This window comes from Loxodonta africana, chromosome 25 (genome assembly GCF_030014295.1).
Source record: "Loxodonta africana isolate mLoxAfr1 chromosome 25, mLoxAfr1.hap2, whole genome shotgun sequence".
NCBI classification, from domain to species: domain Eukaryota; kingdom Metazoa; phylum Chordata; class Mammalia; order Proboscidea; family Elephantidae; genus Loxodonta; species Loxodonta africana.
Window position 1 is genome coordinate 57,488,305 of NC_087366.1, and position 26,116 is coordinate 57,514,420.

Genomic DNA, 26,116 nt, shown 5'->3' on the forward strand with positions numbered 1-26,116 from the left:
TTAGGGGTTAAGGGTATGAAGACTTGATCTCAGCTCTCAAGGAGCTTTCAGTCCAGACATGTTTGTAAGCCAATACATAAAATAAGTTATTCGAATTGCGACAGCGACCCAGGAAAGAGCAAACACTCACTACTGCTGGACCTGGTGAGTGGAGGGGGGATCACCTAGAAAGGATTTGACTTGCCACGGAGTCTCGCAAGATGAATTAGCAGGTAACTGTTGCTGTTAGACGCAGTGGAGTCTGCCCCTGACTCATGGCAGCCCATGACTCGTGGTAACCCTATGCACAATGGGACTAGACCATTGTGTTCCGTAAGGTTTTCACTGGCTGACTTTTGAAAGTAGAAAGCCAGGCCTTTCTTCCTAGTCTGTCTTAGTCTGGAAGCTCCACTGACACCTATTCGGCATCATGACAACACACAAACCCCCACTGAGAAATGAGTGCTGGCTGCACATGAGGTTCGTCATCCGGGAATCGAAGGTGAGATGCCACTGAACAACCACTGCCCCCAGCACTTAACGAAGTGAATAGAATTTTTCTGTGAGAGGAGGGGGCGATGAATTGAGGGCAAGATTGTGAGGGGTGGAAAAGGCTAAAGGAGTACAGGGGGACTTCAAGATAGGAACAACATCACTAATTTAATAAACATCACGAATTTAATAAACTCTGATTGGGCTCTGTCAATGTACCAGGCACTGGGCTAGACACTGAATACCCAAAGATGATAAAACACATTCGCTACTCAGGAGAAGCTCGTGACGCTGTGTGGAAGATCAATTCTGGCAAATACAAAGAAGTACAGGAGTGTGGTTTGTTCAGGAGACTTGAGTACTGTATTTTCATGCAAAAAACAAGCCCACTCTTTGTGTTTGTTTGCCAGCTATGCCCTCCCCACCACCTGAGGCAACCTCAAAAGTGTTGCCATGCCAATCCTCTTCCACAAGCTGCTCTAAAAAATTAGCATAATGTGCTTACAAAAATACCTCTGGGGAAGGGGGGACTCAGCTTAGCAAACAAATGCAGAAGGTGTGCGTTATTTGCATAAAAATACTGTAGTTCTGTATAAATGAGGATTGAAACACAATGACACTATCCCATTCAATCTTTATGATGCAAGCAAGAAATAGGTTAACCACTTTTTCAACGTTATTGTTGTTGTTAGGTGCCATCCAGTCAGTTCTGACTCATAGCGACACTATGTATAACAGAACAAAACAGTTCCCAGTCCTGCGCCATGCTCACAATCATTGTTATGCTTGACATCATCATTGAGCCACTGTGTCAATCCACCTCTTTGAGGGTCTTCTTCTTTTCCTCTGACCCTGTGCTTTACCGAGCATGATGTCCTTCTCCAGGGACTGATCCCTCCTGACAACATGTCCAAAGTATATAAGATGCAGCCTCACCATTCTTGCTTCTAAGGAGCATTCTGGTTGTACTTCTTTCAAGACAGATTTGTTCGTTCCTTTGGCAGTCCATGGTATATTCAATATTCTTCACCAACACAACAATTCAAAGGCATCAATTCTACTTTGGTCTTCATTATTCATTGTCCAGCTTTGACATGCATATGATGCCATTGAAAATACCATGGCTTGGGTCAGGCACACCTTAGTCTTCAAGATGACAACCTTGCTTTTCAACACTTTGAAGAGGTCCTTTGCAGCAGATTTGCCCAATGCAATGTGTCTTTTGATTTCTTGACTCCTGCTTCCGTGGGTGTTGATTATGGGTCCAAGTAAAATGAAATCCTTGACAACTTCAATCTTTTCTTTGTTTATCTTGATGTTGCTTTTTGGTACAGTTGTGAGGATTTTTGTTTTCTTTATGTTGCGGTGCCATCCATACCGAAGGTTGTGATCTTTGATCTTCATCAGGAAGTGCTTCAAGTCCCCTTCACTTTCAGCAAGGAAGGCTGTGTCATTTGCATATCTCAGGTTGCTAATGAGCCTTCCTCCAGTCTTGATGCCCCGTTCTCCTTCATATAGTCCAACTTCTCGGATTATTTGCTCAGCGTACAGATTGAATAGGTATGGTGAAAGGATACAACCCTGATGCACACCTTGGTATGGTGAAAGGATACAACCCTGATGCACACCTTTTCTGACTTTAAACCATGCAGTATCCCCTTGTTCAGTTTGAACAACTGCCTCTTGATCTATGTACAGGTTCCTCATGAGCACAATTAAATGTTCTGGAATTTCCATTCTTTGCAATGTTATCCATAATTTGTTGTGATCCTTACACTCAGATGCCTTTGCATAGTCAATTAAACACAGGTAAACATCCTTCTGGTATTCTCTGCTTTCAGCCAGGATCCATCTGACATTAGCAATGATATCACTGGTTCTATGTCCTCTTCTGAATCTGGCCTGAATTTCTGGCAGTACCCTATCAATATACTGCTGTAGCTCCTTTTGGATGACCTGCAGCAAAATTTTGCTTGCATGTGTTATTAATGATATTGTTTAATAATTTCTGCATTCAGTTGCATCACCTTTCTTGGGGATAGGCATAAATATGGATCTTTTCCAGTTGATTGGTGAGGTAGCTGTCTTCTACATTTCTTGGCATAGATGAGTGAGCACTTCCAGCGCTGTGTCCATTGTTGAAACACCTCTATTGGTATTCCATCAATTCCTGCAGCCTTGTTTTCTGCCAGTGCCTTTAGTGCAGCTTGGACTTCTTCCTTCAGTACCATCAGTTCCTGATCATATGCCACCTCTTGAAATGGCTGAACGTCAACCAGTTCGTACTTTTTCAATAATGAATTTAAGTAGTTAACATGTGTAAATGAAGAATTTGTAAGAATGGCTCATTCTGGCTTTGGGTTAGATACCAAATGTACATGAAAATTTGTTGACGAAGTTAAAGCTAAGTAGATATGTGTAGATATCCAAAAAGCTGCTTACCACGTTTAAGCCATTCAGAACTCTTATTGACACCTTTCCTCTTTTCATTATTTCTTTCGAGAATGAGGTATAGGACAATTTCCCCAAGCCTTCTCTTCCTAGTGGATATGTGTGTTTGTAATGGAAAAGTTACATATTTTTCTTTTCTGAGAGCCAGAATATGTTTTTTGCAAAAAAAGTCCTTTCCACCCTTTCTTTTTAGCAATGAGCTCATTATACTTTCAAAGGAGGCCCTCCCTTTGGGGTCACCAAGTTCTACCACCAATACTGGAAAACTTAATCATTTCTATAGTTCTTGGTCCTTGTTCACTTTATTTGTAGCTCAGTTATATAGCTGACCAATATTTATTTAACTTTAAAATCCACGTTAATCCTGAAAATTCTATCACCAAAAGGTATTGAAACTTGACCCTCTTCTTCTCTACAACCAAAAACTAGTTCAAGCCAACATTGTCTATCACACTAGCTTCTTAATTATCTTCATGTTTCTGCTTTGCTTGTCCATTGTCCACCTTAAATCAGAGAAAATTTTAAAAATGTTAATTCAGATTAGGTCATTTCCCCAATGCACTTCAAGTAAAATTAAAATACCTTACCATGGCCAACCAGCCTTGCAAGGTCTGGTCCCCACCCACATCGCTGTCCTCATCTCAAGCCACTCTTACCTTTCTCTTATTCACTGGCTTTAGTCACACTGGACCTTAGTCAGTTCTAGAACTTGGGAAAGAGTCTTATTTGTTTTCTGTCTGTTTGTTTTTCTCTCTGTGTTAAGATCCTTGCACTGGTAATTCCTCCACCTAGAATGCTCCTGGTCCACTCTTCCTATAACGTGCTTCTTTACATCTGCTGGCCTCGATATAAATGCTGTCTCTCTAGAGAAGCTTTCTACAACAAGCCTATCCAAAGGAGAGCCTCCATTACTCTCTATTACAGTTGCTGTTCTCTGGCTCCCCATTTATTCTTTTCCTTGTACTTACTGCAATCTGCAATATTGTTTACGTACATATTACCTGTCTCCCTTTTTTTTTAATGCAACATCTGTAAGGGCAGGGTTCTTGCTTGTCTTCTTCACTGTTGTATGTCTCATACCTAAATGGTACCTGACATATAGGAAAATTCCATAATAATAATAATGTCATTTTTAGATGCCATCAAGTCAATTTTTGGCTCACAGTGACCCAATGTGACAGAGTAGAATAGACTTACAGGATTTCTTAGGCTGTCATCTTTACAGGAGCGGATCACCAGGTCTTTTCTCCTGCAGAGCCACCAGGTGGTTTGAATCCCCAACCTTTCAGTTAGCAGCCCAGCACTTAATAATTAATTGCATGTAAAAGATGAATGAATGGAAACCATGAGTAAACATTCTGTGAGTCTGTGAAAAGCAATGAAATTGGAGATATGTGTTCTACCCTTGGATTTATTTAATTCCCCAGAAATTCTACCAAGAAAGTCCTTTTGACTCTGCTAATTATCATAGCCTAAGTTTTCCAATATAAAAATCTGATGTGAAAACTTATTTTTGTGGCCTTCAATGGTTTCTCTTTCAGTCAGTGGTAAAACATGGTAAAGATTTACTATTAATGCAGACCTTCTGCTTCCCCTCCCAAAGGTCTGAAGTGCGTACGATAAACAAGAAATTCTCACATTAAAAACAAGCCAACGTTACTTCTTAGAATTATGTAAGCCTTGATTGGGTTTTTTTTCCATGGACTCTTTGGCGAGATGATTAGCTGTGGTTGTGATGCTAGGGCACACTCAATCCTTGTGGCTTCTGGATCCGTCACTTGCATCAGAGTCTGCTCAAGTTCTGGAAACAGCAGGACCTCACAGATAACTTTACATTTGGGAAATTACAGTTTATACGTTCTTGCTCAATTCATATTAGAGAAAGAAGCATGCACAGAGAAACAGCTGAACTTCATGACTGATGAGCACATTCAGTAATTTTTGTGTTCTTTTAGACTAAACTGCTCCTTTAATGTTTCCCCCTTTATTTAGGTAAATTTTGTAATCCTTTTACTTTTGAGGTAGTGTTTTTCTTGAATTCATTTGCCATGTAATTTGGCTACTCAGAATTTTTTATTTGACTACATGATCTTCAATGGCCAATATTTTCTACAGACCTGCCACATAGAACTTGCTATTATCTGGACATTATCTGGATTATAGAACTAGATACTATCTGGATATGACTTCCACTTTGTGCAGTTACCTGTGTTTTACAAAATTTGCAATATAAACATTAATAATACTTTTCTATATCAAGTTTAGACTAGATCAATTAAAAAGTCCTGATGTGCGAGACTGTTGTTGTTACTTGTCATCGAGTGGATTCCGACTCATGGCCACCCCATGTGTGCAAAGTAGAAATGCTTCAAAAGGTTTTCAAGGCTGTGACCTTTTGCAAGCAGATCACCAAACCCGTCTTTCCAGGCTCTTCTGGGTGGATTCGAATGGCCAACCTTTTTGTTAGTAGTCAAGTGCTTAACCATTTGTGCTACACAGGAACTCCTGATTCACAAGCTACCTTGCTATACTAACTACTCTGCTAATACAAAACAGGTCAGTCTTGGTTGTCATCCACTAAGGGTTACTTACTAAAGGACAAAACCGGTCTTACCGTGTCATTTGGGCAGCCAGGGTCTCTCATGACCTGGAGCCCAGAGATAGTTTTGTTATGTAAGCACAGATATAATCTAGACATAGAACAGATTAATGTTTTCATATCAAGAGTAAGTATTCTAAGTAAAAATATAGTATGGTAAGTGTGCTTTGGCAATACATTAAAAAAAGCTATTTTGAAGAAACAGATTCTTCTGGAAAAAATAAACCAGAATGTAAGAGTCTGTTCTTATAGTACTTGCTATCCTATACTGGGTACTGGGTTATGCAGCTGTGGAAAGCTCTTCATGATCATGTCTGGATTAGGTATCCCTCTTAAGAGTTCTTGTGGCATCACGTGTATGCCCTATTCTCGCGGTCACCACGTGGCACTGTATTTGCCGCTTACGTGTTGGCATCTCCCACTAGACTGTAAACAATGAGCAGACAGTGATATCTCTCTGGTTCATGCAGTGCACATAATAGGCACTCTATATTTGTTCATTTTAAATTAAAAAAAAAATTGACTCACAGGTTCTGGCCTATAAGACAGTCTCCTTAACGCTGTTGAAGAAACGGACGACTAGGACTCCAAGATTATTAGAAGAAGGAATGAGTACTAGACTTAAGTAAATTCCACTAAGCCAGGCTACTCAAAGGAGTTTTAATCTTACCAAGTATGTATTTGTTAACCAGACAGCACTTAATCCTGAAAGTTTTGTTTCTATTGGCTCTGACTAACTAAATCTACAGTGCAGCAGACTTACCATTGGAAGGGCCTCAGAAGGTCAACTTAAAATTGAGACATCAAGGAATAAATTTGCGATGTTTGCCACATTTCAAGCAAAGGGAATGCAGTGAGGAAATGCCATCTCTGGTCGACTTGTCAATTGCTGACTTCCCAAGATACGTTCAGGAATGAAAAGAAAAACACTTTTCAACTGACTTCTGTTTAGTGGGAACATTCTTGAATATTTCATCTTGTCACATTTTTATCCTCAATCAATCTAAAAAGGGTTCTCAGAGGTTTTCTTTGAGATGGCAGAATTATTTTTATTCAGTTTGAAGTGCCACAATTTATTTTTTCCTGAGATTTTTATTAAATTAAAAAAATAAATTCTAGCCTATAATTTTTTTTAACCTTTATTCTAATAAATGTAGTAGACAAAGGAAGAATAAATAACAGTTCGTGTATTTATCTGTGCGGAAAGAACTTATTGAGCCCTCACTGATGTGTGAAAGAACAGGAAGGATTGCCATACTAAAAAGTAAATTGTACAATGAATACAACAGGATTTTCCTTCTAGAAGCTTATGATCTAAGGGGGTGATAGACTACGTGCAAGCCACTATATGACAATTCATTTAGTCAATAAATATTTAGTAAGTAAATAAATATTTATTCAAACTCAATCCATTGCCATTGAGTTGATTCCTACTCATAGCGAACCTAGGGTTTCCAAGGAGCAGCTGGTGGATTTGAACTGCCAACCTTTTGGTTAGCAGATGAGTTCTTAACCACTGTGCCACCAGGCTCCAATATTTGCTCAGCATCTACTATATACTAGACATGAGGCTAGGCACCAGAAATGTAATAGTAAGCAATATTCAGACTCTTGCCTTCATAACCTTACATTCCAGTTGGGGAAACAGACAATAAATGAGGAAATACATAAAATAATAAAATACATATAGTTCATAATAGAGTGTGATCAGCTCTAGGAGGGAACTGTAGGGGAACTGTGATAAAGAATGGTGATATTTACCATCATAGAAAGATTGTTCATGAAGACTCCTTTAGCTAGGTAACACTTAAACTAATACCTGAAGAATCAAAGGGATGCCACTCATGAAAAGAAAGAGGGAAAGGATGCCTGCGGTAGAAAGAATTGCTAATTCTAAAGACTGGAGTTGGGATCCAGCTGAAATGTTATATCTCTATGTTTAAAACTTTCTTGAAACCCTTCAGGGAAAGTAGCAGAGATACCATAGTTCTCCTTTATGGTATCTCTGCTACTTCGTTTATGTTGTCAATGATGTTGCTCTGATCTAATCCATAGTATATTATTTGTAGATTTGCCTGACTTCTCCACTAGGCTGACATCGTTTACTCTTGAATTCACTATATCTAATGCGATACTTGGTGCACATGTGACACCGTGTTTTTGTTTTTCTCCTTCTCCTTTCTCCTACCAGGTTTAAACACATACCAGGTGAGAATAACAGAAAGGTACAGACTGTCTTGCACAATGCTTGTAGAATAATTAATCTAGAGAGTGTGAAAGGTTTTGCTGTTGATCCTATAGCCTGAGAGCAGAATAGATTTCTTTTGTTCTCTTCTCTACCAGAAAAGAACCTATAATATGTTGTGCCATAGGGAGACATGGGGAGCAGAACTGACAACCAGTACCAGAGAAGGTGGAAGCCCAGGGGTGAGACACAAGAAGGAATGAAAGGAACTAGATCAGGTGAGAGAGCGGGAGAAGAGGTAGGTGATGAATGTGAGAGAAACTTCCTTGTTTGTCTTAAAGGACAGGAAGGCACTTAAAAATGGAAAACTGAGGCTCTGACTGTAATTGAGCATCTGGGCAGTTGCCTAAAGTCATAACTCAACTTGAGGATTTTGCTATAAACTAAAGTACATGTCCCTAATTTATAAAGTTGGGCAATTTTAGATAATTTCCTAGTCTTTGTGTGTGTTTTTATCTACTAGCAGTGTGAATATTTGAGTCACGGGTAACCTGGCCCTTTCCTATCTAAGACAGTAGTAGAGTGATGGGTTTATAAATAGTAGGAGATCAATAATTTTTCAATGCATGTTAATAAAGGTTCAAAATAAAGTTTTTAAATTACTGATTGTATTAAATTGTGTAAAATAAAAATAGCTCTATCAATCTAGGCTCCTGCAATTGGATAGTATCCAAAAAGATTATAGAAAGAGAGAGAGAAGCAGATAAGTATCAAAAAGATAAGTTATCCAAAGGATTAAATGGGTCCGATAAAAGTTTTAAGTCTTAGAAGTACAATATGAAGAAAAACAAAAGCCTAGGATAATTTAAATTGTGATGAAAAATTTTAAAGGCTGTCTCATGGGGATTTTAATGGACAGGAAGGTATGACACTAATATTAGCAAAATCAATGATGCGTGAAATAATCTTTCACATGTTTCAGGGGTTATTTTTCTGAAAAAATCATGACTGAAAATTTTATTTTGCAAGGTCAAGGGCCCACAGAATATTTATGGATGCCAATAAATATGTCATTGCATTTTTAACACCTTAAATGTAAAAGCTCAAGAAGCTCCTGTTTCCAAAATAAACTGGATATTTTAAAATAAAAACAAAAAATACTGCAGCTGATACCTTGTATTAATCAGGATAACTTAAATCATGCTGTAGCAACAAATCACTTCCAAATGCCAGTGGCTAACCACACAAAGCTTCCTCCTCATTCATGGTGGGTTTTGCTTCTGGTAATAACTGAGTAGTTTCTATTGCTTCAACCCTCTTTCATGTAATACTTATAAACACTGTAAAAGATATCAAGCAAAAATACCTGAAGATGATTGAAAGTGATTAAACCAGACAAATACTGGAGAGAAGCCAATATTGGAAAAAGGGAACAGCACTGGGTGAGTTTTTAATTTTTAAAATAATTTTCACTGAATACCAGGCCCCAATCTGTACACTGCAGGACTGAGAAAACTCAGATAGACAAGTCATCAATCTTGCTAAACTTGAAGAACCAGACTTCAAGCAGCACAGCAAAAGCTAAACAAATGGAAATGAGATTTTAGTTGCTATCAATTTCAGGAATACAGGTTGTAGTTTGAGTTCAGCTGCTCTGTCTTCCATAAAAGGATTAATACTTTTGAAGGAGATAACAGAACCCAGAGTCTGCATAACATAACATTCACAATATCCAGGACAGATACAAAATTAACTCAACATACAATAAAACAGCAAACAATTCAAATTTGAAATTTACAGACAAGGATTTTAAAGCAGATGTGCTCAAAGATATAAAGAAAAATATGCTCATAATCAATGAAATTACAACAGAGAATTAGAAATTATATTTTAAAAAATCATATAGAACTTCCAGATTGGAAAAGTACAATATCTAGAATAAAAGAAATTGCTGGATAGCCTTAACAGTTGGAAATGATAGTGCAAAAAGATAGTAAGCATGAAAATAGATTAATAGAAATTAGCCAATCTAAAGAACACAGAAAAACCATTACTAAAAACAATGAACACTCTCAGTGTTCTGTTCAACAATTTCAATAGATCTAATACATGTGTAACTGTAGTTCCATAAAAAGAGGACATAGGTATAGAAAAAATTTTTTTGAAGAAATAACAACTGAAAATAGCCAAATTTAGTGAAGGAAATTAATTTATGGATTCAAAAAGTACTGCGAAGGAGAAAGATACAAATGCTAAGAACCCCGGCACATCATAGTCAAACTGCTGAAAACCAAAGATAAACAGAAAATCTCGAAAGCAGGTAATACACAGGGGAACAATGATTTGATTACAACCATTTTTGACTTCTCATCAGTTGCAATAAAGGCCGTAAAATAGTGCAACTATGTCTTTAAGGACTGAATTCAATAGGGAAAAAAAAACTCTCAACCCACAATTTTGTATCTAGTAAAAATATTCTTCAAGAATGAAAGCAAAACAAAAACATTTTCAGGTATAAGGAGAGCAAGAATCTGTCACCAGCAAACCTTCACTGTAGAAAGTCCATTGATCAGAAACTACCATAACCAAGTAAGCAAAATTCCCCACAACTATTGTTTATTCAGACTGAACTCTGAAATTTGTATTTTAAGTTTTCCAATGAGCTTTCTTTGTTTTTTTCATTTTTGTAAATCTCTGCAAAATTCTTGACCTTAAGGGGAATTTTGCTGGTCTGGTCTTCTAGTTTTCCATCCATTCCTGAGAAGGTGAGATAGAAAAAATTCTCCTTTTGTTTCTGACACCTCCAGGAACCCACTCAGGTGTTCTGTGATGGAGAGGGGGAGGGTAAGCAACAATCATTTCTGTATTTTTTTTCTGATTAAAGAAACTGAATGAAATTGTAGAGAAGCAAAACTGTGATGGACTTTCAAATTTTATAACCTTCATCTTCACAGTACAGTTGGGAAATCCATAGTTAGCAAATGAGTGCTGTGTTAGGAATTGAACAGGAGACTTAGTGAAGGGTTTGGGCAGTCGCTGGGCTCTGAAAACGCTGTGAGAAAAGCAATTGTTTGCATCAAGTAGAACAATAATGAAAAAGGCATTGTAATCACAATGCTTGTGTGGGGTAAGCCCAGGTTGGGAAAGAAAAGCAAGTATCAAAAGATCTGATAACTGAAAGCCTTTAGTCTAAAAAAAATAAATCTGTGTAGCTAGTCACCAACACACATAAAGCACTTACCTAAGCACTGAGGGGAGGGTGGTCACTGGACAGAGAAAGGTGGACTGTATTGGAGAGAAGGGTGGACGTGGAGGGGAGAAAGAATAACACAATGACTTCGGGTCTGGCTCTTGAGTCAGCCAGCCATACCTGGCTTCAAATCTTGCTTCTTCCTCTTACTAACTTTGTTACCTGGAGCCAGTTATCGCATTACAAGCTCAATTTCCATCATCACAAAAAAGATGATAATCACGCTAACTTCATACACCTATTTTAAGGATTATCTGTGACTGTGCCTGGGACATAAGATATGCTCAATAAACCTATGGATTGTTAAAGATGCTGTGGTAGATGAATTCAGAAAACTTTTGATTGAAAAAATATTTCAATGTTATTTTGGCTGGTAATGATCTCAATGTTTTTCATTTCACTTACTATGAAAGGGCATAGTTAGGAGTACACAGAGCAGATCATATTATACTTTTTGTAGTTTTCCCTATTCTTAATTTATTAACATTCTTCTTATGTGCACACACACACACACACACACACACACACAGAGACCTCCAGCTTTTTCCTTTCTCTGTGCTGGTTGGTGCATGACTGAACTGAGACTTGTTGAGACAAAGATGGAGAGTGAAGCCTTGAAATAAACAGTGTGAACATCAGTGATACTTTAATTTCCATATTTCATGGTTATGCAAGCCCACTCCTTTGGAATTTCAACATAACCTTGAACCATCACCAACTTTAATTTTCCTCACACTTCTTTTTTTTTTCAGCTAGTAGTAATTGGGCCCTGCCTCCTGCTGCTACTGCCGGCATTTTGTTATTGCCTTTCCTTCTCTTTCATTTACTTTGTTTAATTCTTCTTGGCAGCTGCAAGAGTTGGATGCCAAACTACTGTGTTTGTCACAGCATAGCTGACTCCTGCTCTTTTAGCATGATGGGCTGGATGGGGCCTCTGAGCCCTAATGAAAATCACCTTGGCTAGATCTCTGGGCTCACCTTTTCTCCCAAACCAACTGTGAGCTTGGGGCCGTTTTTGGTCAGGCACAATTGGGTTCAAACCCTGGTTCTTTTGCTCATTATCTGAGCAACTTTTGGGAAGTTTCTTGATCTATGGGAGCTTCAGCTTCCTCTTTTGTAAAATAAGGATAAAAATAGTACTTACTTCAAAGAATTTTTGGGATTAAATGAGCTAAGGTAGGTAGTGTGTGCCTGAACACTATTAAGCCCTCAATAAATGTGAGTTATTGCTGTTTTCATTTCCCACAGTAAGCCAGCTGCCCCCTTTAATTCACCTCCAGATGCAATGTTTTGACACCCGTAAATAGCTGTTCATGGTGGATCTAGAGAGTTTGGGGGACGTTCTAAACACAATGATACGGTTCATTCCCACATGAGTGCTCCTTTTGTCTTTACCAATCCAAGTTACGGTTGGCATTTGTCTCATAGTAGGAGGGTTGTGCTTCACGATAGGTGGGTTGTACTTCATGGTAGGTGGGTTGCTGTCAGGGTCTGGTCGTGGTAGGTGGCCATATTGGACTTGTGATTGGTTTCACTGGAAAGAACTGTGAGAAACAGTAACTGGGATAAGACCAAACCAGTTGTTCCCAAACTTGGCTAAACATTGGGATTTGCAGGGGAGTTTTAGAGTGATGATACCTGTATCCCACCCTAATGATTCTGACTTAATTGGTCTGGGGTGAAACATGACCATCAGGATTTTTAAAAGCTCCCCAGGTGGTACCAATGTGCAGTCCATTCTGAGAACCACTGGACTAGAAGAATTTAAAGCTAGTGGTGGCAGCTTTTCTGCGTGATTGGATTAACTTGGTTGGAAAAAATAGGTCGTATTTTCTTATCCAAAGTCCTTGGAGCCAGATGTATTTGGGAATTCATATTTAGGAATTTTTGTTCAGAACTTAAAGTATCCTATTGAGCATATACAGTATATTACATAAAACTAACACGGTCTACACAGCACCCCTTAGTCAAACTTAATGTTTTCATAGTGAAATGTAAATATTAATGTTATAAAGAGGCATTAAGCCAGTTCAGGTCAGGTTTGGCCACCAAATAAGAATGGGTGACAGACTTAGAAAAAAATGTAGTTTTCAGTCCTTTCTAGATTCTGGAATTGAGGATAAGGCATGGTGGATGTAATTATAAAACTCTGTGTTGTAGACCCCAGGTATTATAGATCAACACTGCATTCTTGACTGAAAACATCTTAAGCAGAAACAAGGTGTGAAGAGAGTGTTCTACTGTATGACCACAAACGTCAGCATTAATCACCCAGTTCTCTCTACCAGAGCCCGCTCCCAAAGTAGTTTATACTTCTGCAGTTATTTTAGTTCCCTGGGTGGCACAAGTAGTTAACGTGCTCAGCTGCTGACCAGAAAGTTGTAGGTTGGAGTCTACCTGGAGGCATCTTGGAAGAAAGCCTGGCAATCTACTTTCAAAATTTCAGCCACTGAAAAATCTATGGAGCACGGTTCTGCTCTGGCATACACGGAGTCACCGTGAATCGGAGTCAACCTCGTGGCAACTGGCTTGGTACCCTCAAAGCAACAAAGAAATGGCGGGTGTTGATTTCTGACTGGTGCCTCATTTGCAACCCTAAGGGCATCACTCATGAGCAAATACAATCTGTATCCTATGTTTTGCTTGTGAGCCCCTTCTTCACTACTTCTCTCCAGTAAGTTCTTAGCACAATGAGGGTGTCCTCACTCATGTTAATACAGTATGATTGTCTGTTTCAGTGTAAGTATTTAATATATATAAATAAATTAAATATATAGATGTAGATATTGATACAGTGCAGCTATACACACACATATGTATATATATCGAAAGAGAGAGAGATTGAGAGAAGGAATGGGAGCATATTTCTCTCCAACAGGGAAAAAAGAAAAGGGTCTTGAGGCACACTGTGACACTGGTGATACTTACCACTCCAAGGAATTAAAAAATGTACAATTCAACAACAAAAAGACAAACAACCTAATTTAAAAATGGGGAAAGTACTTGAATAGACATTTCTCCAAAGAAGACATATAACAAAAGACCAATGAGGACACAAAAACATGCTCAGCATCATTAGACATTAGGGAAATGTAAGTCAAAACCACAATAAGATACTATTTCACAGCCACTAAACCCAAAAAAACCAAACCCGTTGCTGTCAAGTCAATTCTGACTCATAGTGACCCTACAGGACAGAGTAGAATAGCCCCACAGGGTTTCCAAGGAGCAGCTGGCAAATTTGAACTGTCGGCCTTTTAGTTAGCAGCCAAGCTCTAAACCACTGTGCCACCAGCCACAAAAATGGCTATTATCAGAAAAATGGAAAATAAAAAGTGTTGCCCAGAATATGGAGAAATTAGAACCCTCGTGCCAATGTAAGATGGTGCAACAGTTGTTGAAAACATTTTGGCAGCTCTTCAAAAAGTTAAGCCTAGAATTACCATTTAACACAGCAATTCCACTCCTGGGTAACACAGCAATTCCACTCCTAGATACATACCCAAAAGAATGGAAAGTATGAACTTAAACAGATCCTTGTACACCAGTGTTCATTACACTATTATTCACAATAGCCAAAAGGTGGAAACAATCCAAGTATCCATCAACAGGTGAATAGAACAAAATGTGGTACTGCTCCATAGGGTTTCCAAGGCTATAATCTTTACAGACGCAGACTGCCACGTCTTTCTCCTGTGGATTGGAAGAAACAACCTTTCAGTTAGCAGCCAAGCACTTGAACATTGCACCATAAAGCTCCTTTAGTAATATACCTACAATAATGTATTATTCAACCATAAAGAAAAATGACATTCTGATAGATGGTATAACATGAATGAACCTTGAAAACATTCCACTGCTTGAATAAGCCAGATGCAAAAGGATAAATGTATCATTCTTAAAGAAAATACTTGGAATAGACAGATGCATAGAGACAAAATTAGCTTAGTGGTTATCAGGGACTAGAGGGAGGGAGGATAGTGGAGTTATTGCTTACGGGGCACAGAGTTTCTGTTTGAGATCATAAAAACTTTTGGAAATAGATAGTGTCATGGATTGAATTGTATCCCCCCAAAATGTCTGTCAATTTGGCTAGGCCATGATTCCCAGCATTGTGTCAGTGTCCACCATTTTGTCATCTGATATGATTTTCCTATATGTTATAAATCCTACCTCTATGATGTTAATGAGGCAGGATTATAAGCAGTTATGTTAATAAGGCAGGACTCAATCTACAAGATTTGGTTGTGTCTTAAGCCAATCTCTTTTGAGATATAAAAGAGAGAAGCAAGCAGGGAGACATAGGGACTTCATACCACCAAGAAACAAGAGCCAGGAGAATAGCACATCCTTTGGACCCAGGGTCCCTGCGCTGACAAGCTCCTTGACCAGGGAAGATTGATGACAAGGACGTTCCCCCAGAGCCAACAGAGAGAGAAAGCCTTCCCTGGAGCTGACACCCTGAATTTGGGCTTCTAGCCTCCTAGACTGAGAGAATAAGATTTTCTTTGTTAAAGTCATCCACTTGTGTTATTTCTGTACTAGCAGCACTAGATAACCAAGACGGATAGTGACGATGATTGTACTACATGGTGACTGTAATTAATGCCACTCAGTTGTGCAGTGAGTGACAGCAAGTATAAACAAAACAATAATTGTAACATATGATTCACAGCAAATATGGCTAAAATGGGGTGAAGCCAGGAAAAAGACCAGAAATTTCAAGTACTCCGAGAAAAGAATTCACCCCACAGATATTTGTTGAATTGATCCCTGTGGGCACAGGTGACACAGCGACACAGGTGATTTCAAATGTAGAACGTGTAAGAAGAGAACTAGATAAGTAAAGTGGAGAACAAAGTGGTCTCTCTGTCAGTCAGTGATTACACACCCTGGGAAAGTTGGAGAGGTAAAGTAACAAACAGAAAGAGAGAGACGGAAGTAATGGAGAGAGAGGGAAATCTGGATATGCTCTTAAGAGACGTAAGCCAGACCCACGTGAATTAGATCTACTTGACCTACCCACCTCCTTCAGTTCCTGCCTCCCCAAGACACACACTTCCCTTGACATCCTAAACTCATGTCGGCAACCCCAAGCTATCAGGGGCTCTCTGCAATACCCCACTGCATATTCCCTCCAAGGGACAGGTAGGTGTGCCCATCAGGTAAATATGGAGCACAGGAGGAGGAGGGTGGGAAGGGTTTTTATATCAAGCACAGAATGAATTTTGGGAGCAAGTCACCCAAGAAATGATGGGCCCAATTTAAAACCTTGAGGAGCTTACTATCTATATTCAGACAAAAAAATGTCTAAATTAAACAACGATTTAAGAATACTTACAATATAATTTATACCATGCATTAAAATATACCATGTATTTAAAGAGTGGAGATCCTGGGTGGTGCAAAGAGTTGACATTCTCGGCTGTTAACTGAAAGATTGGAGGTTTGAGTCCACCTAGAGGTGTCTCAGAAGAAAGTCCTGGCCAACCACTTCTGACAAATCAGCCATTAGACGTCTTCCGGAGCACAGTTCTGCTCTGACTCACGTGAGGTCGCTCTAAGTCAAAGCTGACTTGCCGGCAACTGGTTTATTTAAACAGTGCTCTGCAGTTTGTCAAGAATTCCCCATGTGTTATTGAATTTGGTCTTTATAAGGAAGTTAAAGTTAATATTATTAAAATCCATTTTACATATGAGGATAGGTGACTTGCCCATAGCTGGTAGGTGACAGAGACCAGGCTTGGAATCAGGGCTTCTGACTCCCCGCCCAGGGCTGTCTCCTCTGTCCACCAGCAACTTCACATGCAGCAGCATATCGGAGTGTGAGGGGGTGAGCCTCCATAGCCTAGCAGCCAAGAGCCTGGACTTTGGAATCAGACACACCTGAGTTTGTAAGTGTTGCTCTGCCTCTCCACCACCTGGGTGACTTTGACCGAGTTAATTAGTTTCTGCCTCCACTTTCTCAGCTGCAAAATAAGGTTCCTAACTACCCCAGGATGTTGGTGACAGTTACTGAAGTAATGTCCACAAAGCTCCTGGCTCAAGGATTGGCAGCTGGTATTAACAATTGAAAAACAGAACAATATCTTTTTGGAGATCTGGTGGCACAGTGGTTAAAAACTTGGCTGCTAACCAAAAGGTTGGCAGTTCGAATCCACCAGCCACTCCTTGGAAAACCTATGGGGCAGTTCTTCTCTGTTCTATAGGGTGACTCTGAGTCGGAGTTGACTGGACACTTGACGGCAACAAGTTTTTTTATTTTTTTAAATATGTTTTGGGGGTATGCAATGATGTGTTCTCACAACCAGGGGAGATCTGTGGGGACAGGAAATGCCATGTTCCTTCCTCTATGGCATTTATTACCAGATACTGGCTTTCATCTTGGTCTCAATGGGTAGTCTCTTGCCTGCCCTGCCATCCAGTTTGGAGTGGGGAGGGAGTAGAAATAAAAAATAATAGTAAGTAAAATAAGTCAGGCACAAAAGAACAATATTGCATGATCCCGCTTACATGAAATATCTGGGATAGGCAAATGCATAGAGACAAGGTTATATTAACAGTTATCAGGCTGGTTACCAAAAAAAGCCAAACCTGTTGCTGTTGAGTCGATTCTGACTCATAGTGACTCTGTAGTGACCTTATAGGACAGAGTAGAACTGCCCCATAGAGTTTCCAAGGAGCGCCTGGTGGATTCAAACTGCCGACCTTTGGATTAGCATCCATAGCTCGTAACCACTACGCTACCAGAGTTTCCAATCAGGCTGGTGAATGTTACTATAATCAGTTGCCGTTGAGTGTGTCAGAGTAGAACTGTGCTCCATAGGATTTTCAGTGGCTGATTTTTCAGAAGTAGATCACTACGTCTTTCTTCCTAGGTGCTTCTGGGTAAACTTGAACCAACAACCTTGTGGTTAGCAGCTAAGCCCATTAAGTATAGGTCTCTTATTTGTACCACTATACAGCTGCTAAACTGTTCTCATGGTCATCACCAACCCTGCTATCATGTGCAGATGACTGGTTAACAGTTTTCCAAAGAAGAGTCAGGGTGGAGACCCCAGATTTCTCAGACTACTTTTGTAACCAATAATTCTGTCCACAACTTAAGGTTGTGACCCTTGTTCTGATGAAGGTTACTCTTTAATTCCAAATTTTGCAAGTTGTCAGAGGATATGCCACGTGCTCATAGGAAATTATAAGTAACCATAGCTATGAAAAACGATTTCCTGAGACATTAATTGCATAGGAAAAAAAGTTCCCAGTGAAAGGAACGTTTTCTACTTGACAAAATGATGAGCCTAGAGTTTCAGGAAATGCGGTACCTATCTCCAGGAGATAGAGGATAGCATTCTACGGATAGCTTTGAGGTGGCGACCTCCAATTTTGTGCAAACAAAATTAATTATCAGGGGATTTCCAAAGGCACTTAGCCAGTCTTGGTCCAGGTTAAAAAAAAAAAAAGTAAAAATAACGATGGAGAAAGAAGATAAAAAGTCCAGATGCTGTATAGTTGATGATATGCAAACAAAAAAAGATTTTGGGTAAGCTGCAGAAGTATTTTTTGAAAGCTGAAAACAGACAATTACCAGAGAATTGTATTGGGGAGGGGCAGTGACCAGCGCAGAGGTAGTTGTAAAATGGCTCAGCAGAAGGAAAAAATGGAAGGAAAAGAAATTAGGAGAAAGGTGAGGAAAGGAGAGAGAGGGAGGGAGATGAGAGGAGAGGAAAGAAAAAAAAAAAGTCCTTACACAGTTAGCTTTTTAGTATCTGTAAGTGGTCTGGGACATAAGAGGGACAGGATCTAAGGACACTGTACTGAGATAGGGATGAAGTAGGGAGGAAAAGGTTCTAAGAGGGTCCTCAGACCCTGTGACAACAGGAGGGAAAGGAGGCGGTTCTAGCAAGTGGAAGAAAGGGAAGCTATGCATTGAAAAAAAGAAAAAAGAGTGCTGGTTAAGCAGTTGACTGCTAATCGAGAGGTCGGCAATTCGAACCCACCCAGTAGCTCCTTGGAAGAAAGGCCTGGCGATCTGCTCCCATAAAAATTACAACTTAGAAAACCCTATGGGGCAGTTCTACTCTGTCACATGGGGCTGCTACGAGTGAAAATCGACTCAACGGCACCTGACAACAACAAAATCTCTGTTTTTAGCTCTCAATTAGAGAGAGGAAAGACCTTTTGGAAAGACTAAGTTGCGTGTCAAAGAATTTATATATAAAGGTGTAGAGATGTACATGGCTGCCAGCAGTCTCTAGGACATCTTTGTGCCGATCAGACAAGGTGTTTCCTCTGGGTGGTCACAGCCCCATGGGCACAGGCTGGAGGGTGGAGTGTGAGCTGGGTTTGCAGCCCCACCTGCCCCCTTGGTCAGACAATTGGGTGCAGTACACAATCGACACAACCATGTGTGGTAGCCCAGGAGATGCACTGCTTCAGTCACATTGAGTGACCTGGAAAGTAAAGCTCCCACTTTCCTTAGTAAAACAAACCTATAAGGAGCACTGTTTGTACACCAAAAAAAAAAAAAAAAAACAGGCCAAAGCCCTGAGTCCTGCTGGTACCTACTCTGCTTTCTCCAGGCTACACCTTTCCAATTCTTCCAAGAAATTAACATGTATTTTAAGGGTTCCTAATAAGAGCACCACAATTATATTTAGTCTTAGCCTATTCATTTACTTTGCAATCTTTCTAGCTCTCTGTTCCCTGTAAAGAGTAAAAAGGTAAGCTTGTAAGCTTCAGTCTAAGTGATGAAATTCTCATTGGTAAATCTAAATTGATGACGTGTTTGTTAGGAAGGCAAGACATCCACCCTTTTGTCTCTAGTTAGTGTTCACCAGATTCAGAGCCCTGGCTGAAGTCATGGCCAGGTGACCCAAGAATCTGGCCCACTTGTCACATATAAATGGCCTGTTATGTCTGGAAAGCATCGAGGAGAGTTTATTTCTGGCATGTCTGCTCCTGGACGAAGGACACCCTGGACAACGTTGTCTTCTACCTTTTTCTTTAAACCTTTGAGCAGGTGGCCATGATATATGAGCAAGACAAAGCATGCAATGCATGACACAGGCCAGGAAAATCTATTTCTTCTCAAAAGGTGTGGCAGGTTTCCTTTTGTTCTCATTCCAGTCTGCTTGCCCTAGGATGTGCTTGTAGTGGTTTGGGATCCCTGTTGTAATTTGGTCCAAGGTAGACATGGAATGTAACAATGCTCATATATCTGGAAGTAGACTATTATTTATGGCCTAATTTAAGGTGCAATTAACAGCAGTGCCCCCAGCTCACCTTAGTAAATAAGAGTCTGTAATAAGGTCACCTGGGAAGGAAGAGAACTAGCTAGGCCTCTCAGAAAACAGAATATAGCAGTAGCTCTGAACTGAGAAGAGCCTTAGTGATCATCAGGAACTCTGCTGTTGTTATTGTTGGTGTCAGGTGGTGTGGAGTTGGTTATGACCTGTAGTAACCCTGTGTACAACAGAACTAACACTGCCTGGTCCCGTGCCAGCCTCACATCCGTGGCTATGTTTGAGCCCATTGTTGCAGCCACTGCGTCAATTCATCTCATTGAGGTTTTCCTTTTTTTCACTAGCCCCCTACTTTATCAAGTGTGATGTCCTTCTCCAGGGACTGGTCCCTCCTGATAATATGTCCAAAGTGCATGAGATGAAGTGTTCCCATTCTTGCTTCTAAGGAGCATTCTGGCCGTACTTCTTCCAAGACAGATTTATTTGTTCTTCTAGCAGTCCATGGTTTATTCAATGTTCTTTGCCAATGCCATAATTCAAAGGCATCAATTCTTCAGTCTTTCTTAGTCACTGTCCAGCTTTCACATTCATGTGAGGCAATTGGAAATACCATGGCTTAGGTTAGGTGCACCTTAGTCCTCCAGGTGTCATCTTTGCTTTTTAACACTTTGAGGAGGACTTTTGCTGCAGATTTGCTCAATACAGTATGTTGTTTGATTTCTTGACTGCCACTTTCATAGATGTTGCTTGTGAATTCTAGTAAAATAAAATCCTTTACAACTTCGGTCTTTTTTCCGTTTACCATGATGTGGTTTATTGGTCCAGTTGTGAGAATTTTTGTATTCTTTATGTTGAGGTGCAATCCACACTTAAGGCTGTGGTCTTTGATCTTCATCAATAAGTGCTTCAAGACCTCTTTATCTTCAGTAACCTGCATATCGCAAGTTGTTAATGAGTCTTCCTCCAAACCTGATGCTTCCTTCTTCTTCATCTAGTTCGCTTTTTGGATTATTTCCTTGGCGTAAAGACTGAATAATATCTTTTCACCATACTCTGGCGTTAGCCCCTCATGATTTTGACATTTACCATTATTGTGATTTAATTACTTAGTCTTTGCTTCCTAACGTACTATCTACATATGTTCACATTCCCAAGAGATACTATATGAGTTCATACTCCCAAGAGGTCTGGTGGGTTCAGCCAGTGATAAGCCAGGAGAAAATGAATGAGTCCTCAACCTCTCATGTCATCCCACTTTAGAGGTTTCTAATCAACCTTTGATTTGGCTTTGTTTGGCACCCCGTCAGTTTTGGACCAGGAGTACAGTCTTGTGGTGTGAAGCTTGGTGACCTTACGTAGAGAGCACCTCAGAAGGAGGCTGTGTGTGAGGCAGAAACTCAGGGCTTTATAAGAAACATGCCAAAATAATGCTCGATACCTTTTATCTTGATATGGCCCTAAAAAGTCTGATTATGGGTATGCCCATGCTGCCTTTGCAATAGTACTGTTTCAGTTGAATACATAACTTTCATTTCTAAAATCTCTTCCAGCACTGGCCCTTCTTTTCAGATGGCTCTACTGTTCTTAAAGGTGCTTCATCATTTTATCCCTGATGCCCAGTCTTCCAAGGGGAATCAGCCTCCAAAGTCCAAGCCAAAGATGGAAGAAAAGTCATCACTGATGTAAGCCTATGGGATCTGGGGAAAAAAAAAAAAAGGAAGAGGCAAGTTTGTCTATCCTCTGCTCCAACATCCAGCTCAGTGAGGCCAGGCATGCCCAACAGGGTGTTTTTCAAACTTTAAAGCACCTGTGGGTCTTATTTAATAATGATTATAATTCAGTAGGTCTAGGACAGGGCTGGAGCCCCGGTGGCACAGTGGTTAAGAACTTGGCTGCTAACCAAAAGGATGGCAGTTCAGATCTACCAGCCACCCCTTGGAAACCCTTTGAAGCAGTTCTAGTCTGTCCTGTAGGGTCACTATGAGTTGGAATCAACTCGATGGCCACAGGTTTTAATGGTACAGGAAAATTTTTGTAATAAATTATATGTAAATGGACAATATCCATTTAGCCTAATTATACAAGGGCAAATAATCCAGAATGGTACACAAATATAGACTATAACACAGAGTGCATAAATATATACATGTGTAACATAACACATAATCTCATATAAATATAATACATCCCATTGCAATCAAGTCAGTTCCGACCCATAGCGACCCTATTGGACAGAGTAGAACTGCCCCATAGGGTTTCCAAAGAGCGTCTGGTAGATTCGAACTGTCAACCTTATGGTAATCAGCTGAACTCTTAACCACTACACCACCAGGAAATATAATACATAGACAGTTTTTTTTTTTTTTTTTTTAGTAATCAAAATTTTTTTAAAGTCTAAAACTGTCTTTAGTTTATTAAGTCACGCTGATGGATATTTGGTATGATAAAGCTCCCCAGGGTGTGGCCAAGATTAAAAAAGAAAAAAAAAAAAAAAAAGAACAGGAGAGTGACCTGATTTGACTTACGTTTTGGAAGATCACTGTGACTTTTTAAAGAGATTCAAGTGTTGATAGGAGAGCAGGGAAACAGTACAGCAACAGAAAAAATAAGAAGCTGTCACTATTGCTCAGATGAGAGTTTATGACGGTAGCAAAGGAGCTGAGCAATAGGTGGATTGAATGTATATTCTGATAACAGAACAGACACATTTCTGGGTGTGGGGAAAGAGAAAAATCAAAGGCGACTCCTGGACTTTGAGCTTGATGGATGGTAGTGTCATCTTCTGAAATGAGAACAGTTATAGGAGGAACAGGTGTGGAGAGGGGAAAAGTTCAATTTTTGTGTTCTTTAAGTGTGAGTTGCTTATCAGATATCCAAGTTGAGTGTTGAGAAGGTATTTAGGAAATTTGTTCCATAGGTCAAGGGAGAAATCAAATCTTGGAGTCATTGGCATATGTGCAACAGAAAGAAGAAAGCAGCCACTAAGATCAGAGAGGATCAGGAACTTAACCAAACAGGAAATTGGAGCCAAAGATGAGTAGGAGGGGTGACTAGTGCAAATGCCACCTCCCACTCCCACCTGTTCCCTCATCTCCAAGAATCATTTGAGATGTCAAGAGGAACGTTATGTAGGATGTGGATTTCAGCCTCTTTTTTTTTTTTTTTTTTCCTTCAGTTATTAAAGGTGGTTCCAAATGTCTAGATATCTAGGGGCTTTTAGGTGGCAGACACTTGGATTATGATTATAAAAGTCAGTTTAATACACATGTAACTACATAGTCACGCTTTTCATAAAATTAACATTACCTAAATATTTCATCTAAGGTGTTTTGAACAAAAGTCATCTCAGTAGACAGTACGTATGAGTTGAAATACTGGATGGTTGAAAGTATGAGTCTGAATCTCAGAGGTGGGGTCAGGCCTGGTGATGTGAATTTGGGAACTATTCATGTAGAAGCAGCAGCTGTGAGTGGGTGATCAGAGATCTAGAGAAGGGCAGATAGAGAAAGAAAATAAATGGTGGCTTTTGGGTGTATGTATGCCCAGGGTCTAGAAACGGCACAAAGGAGAGAAAACATTGAAAAAGACAATAAGAATAAAAAGCGTAGTTTCAGTAGAGGCAGGAGAGAAGAAATTTCACATTTTATAGCAACGGCTCTAATATGAGAAATATTTTCTGTACTGGAGTCCTGACTGATCTTGAAGTATATAAGGTTTAATTATATTCATTTTTCTGTGTTTGCTGGCAAAGTGCAGTATAAGGCTACCACTTCAGATAATGTTTTCACAGCAAGGGCTAAAGTCCTTTATCCAGTGAAGCTTCAGTGTAGGACTTACTTAGGTGGAAAGAGAAACACGATGTCAAACCCCATTTCTTGTGACCTTCGTAATGGTGTGGAAATGGCATCTGCTCTAATGATTCCATGTGAGCAATCTAAAATAGAAGCTAGAAAGTCAGCAATGCACAGCCAGCCTCTGCCCTTTTCTCCTCATCCTTTGTTCACATTTGCTCCTGACCGGGGGCCAGGGTTCCCATCCTTCCTGGCCATTCCCTGAACTCTGGCATTCTGCCCTGTGCTGAATAGTAATTCAAAGTGCTTTCACCAGAGAGACGAATATAACCCAGAGAGAACAAAACATGGGCTGCTCTTTGGTCTTCCAGGCTCTTCCCTGGTAAATACAGCTAACATTGTATCTAAATGGACTCATTTGGGCAGAATTGGGCCTGTTGTACGGAAACTCTCCAGTGTTTTCTACGTAAATAAATCTTCAGGGTTTCTGCTTTTTAATGATGAAGGGAAATTAAATTTTTAATTCAGAAAAAGTCTTCTGCAGTTAATAACTTCAAACAAAATGATTTGTTGTTTTGGTCTAAAATCTCAGTCCATTGTCAAGTGGCTAAGGATAACACAGTAAGTTCTGCACTGTGAAAGTGAATTGAATGGTTGATAATATTGCTTGGTTATTCTCTCACTGGCAACATCTGTTCTTCTTTTACCATCCCACCCTAAGTCGCTGCATAAAGAAGCATGACAGTAAAATGAGAAGATACTGATAGAGGAAAGTGGTAAAATGTAACTCATGAAAGAAAACACTTACCTTTGATGGCTTCCCATTTCCTTTTGGCCAATTCGGGAAGCTCTACTTCCAGCACAGCATCCTAGTGCTATCACTATGCTCCATTTGGTGGCTCAGAGATGTCCAACCCTCAAACTGCTTGTTTTATGCAACTCATATGGATAAGATGAAATTAACTGATCCCCTGTCTCTTTGCCTTTAGTTTCTGGCTTGCTTATACAGCTATGTTAACTTTTTTCTTTCTACTTCGTTCCTTCCTTCCTTCCTTTCTTCCTATTGTAGTAAATATATAGGTAACAAAACATTTGCCGTTTCAACAGTCCTCACATGTGCAGTTCAGTGACATTAATTGCTTTAATCATGTTGTTCAACCATCATGCTTAACCATTTCCAAAATATTCCACGCCCTTAATTTTTTTTTTAATGGGAGCTCAGTGTCCTCTAAGCATTGTGTCTTCCCTTCCCTTCCCCTTCCAATCACTCCTGGTAACCACTAATAGACTCTGATCTCTATACAAGGCTACGTTAATTTAATTAGATTTACAACCACCTGCACTCCCAAGCATATCACTGGTGGTTCACAGGCATACATTAAATAGAGAAAAAAGCACATATTATTTCCCTTTCTTTTTCCCAACACCTTTTAAAATAAGAATTTTCCTTAGAGTCCCGCTGTGGGCTTTACAAAGCCTGTACTTTGATTTTAATACGAGGAGGAGGTGAGTATGATATTTATGATGACAGTGATCGGTGGTGTTCTTAGGGGGTCTGCATTAGAACTCCATCCTTGCTTTTGACTGTTCTTTATTTTCTCCTTAGTAATTTTAGAAAGATCTTGTCTAACTACAAGAAAAAATTTTAATTGTTGTTTTGTTATATTAAAAAACTAATCCAAGGAGAATTGTATCTTTTTGATGTTGAATCTTCTTATCTAAATTCCTGTTATGTCTTCCCATCAGTTCAAGTCTATTTTTGCGTTTAGGTTTTAAAGTCTTTATTATATAGTTCTTGACCTTTCTCATTAAGTTTATTCACAGATATTTGTGTGTGTGTGTTACTATTATAAATGCAGAGTTCTCTTCAATTATATCCAGTAACTGTTGTTTTTATATAGAAGGCAGACTGATTACTCTAGTTACATTTATATCCTTTTCTATTGTTAGTTAGAAGCTAAATCTGGGTGCTGAATGTGCTCATTGTTAATGGTGTGCCATTGTCTCTCAGTTGACAGCACAGGACTGGTAAAATTATGTAATCATGTAGATATACAGACGCACACGCAACCTATGTCTATTGACCTCACGTTTGAATGTGATAGAGGAAATTGGGTTAGTATTTGG

At 39.5% G+C, this 26,116-nt stretch overlaps 1 pseudogene; it reads left to right on the forward strand.

Moving 5' to 3' along the window:
• The first annotated feature begins 409 nt into the window (after positions 1 to 409).
• The window catches only part of LOC100653691 (stathmin-like), a 31,422-nt pseudogene continuing 5,715 nt past the window's right edge, over positions 410 to 26,116 (forward strand).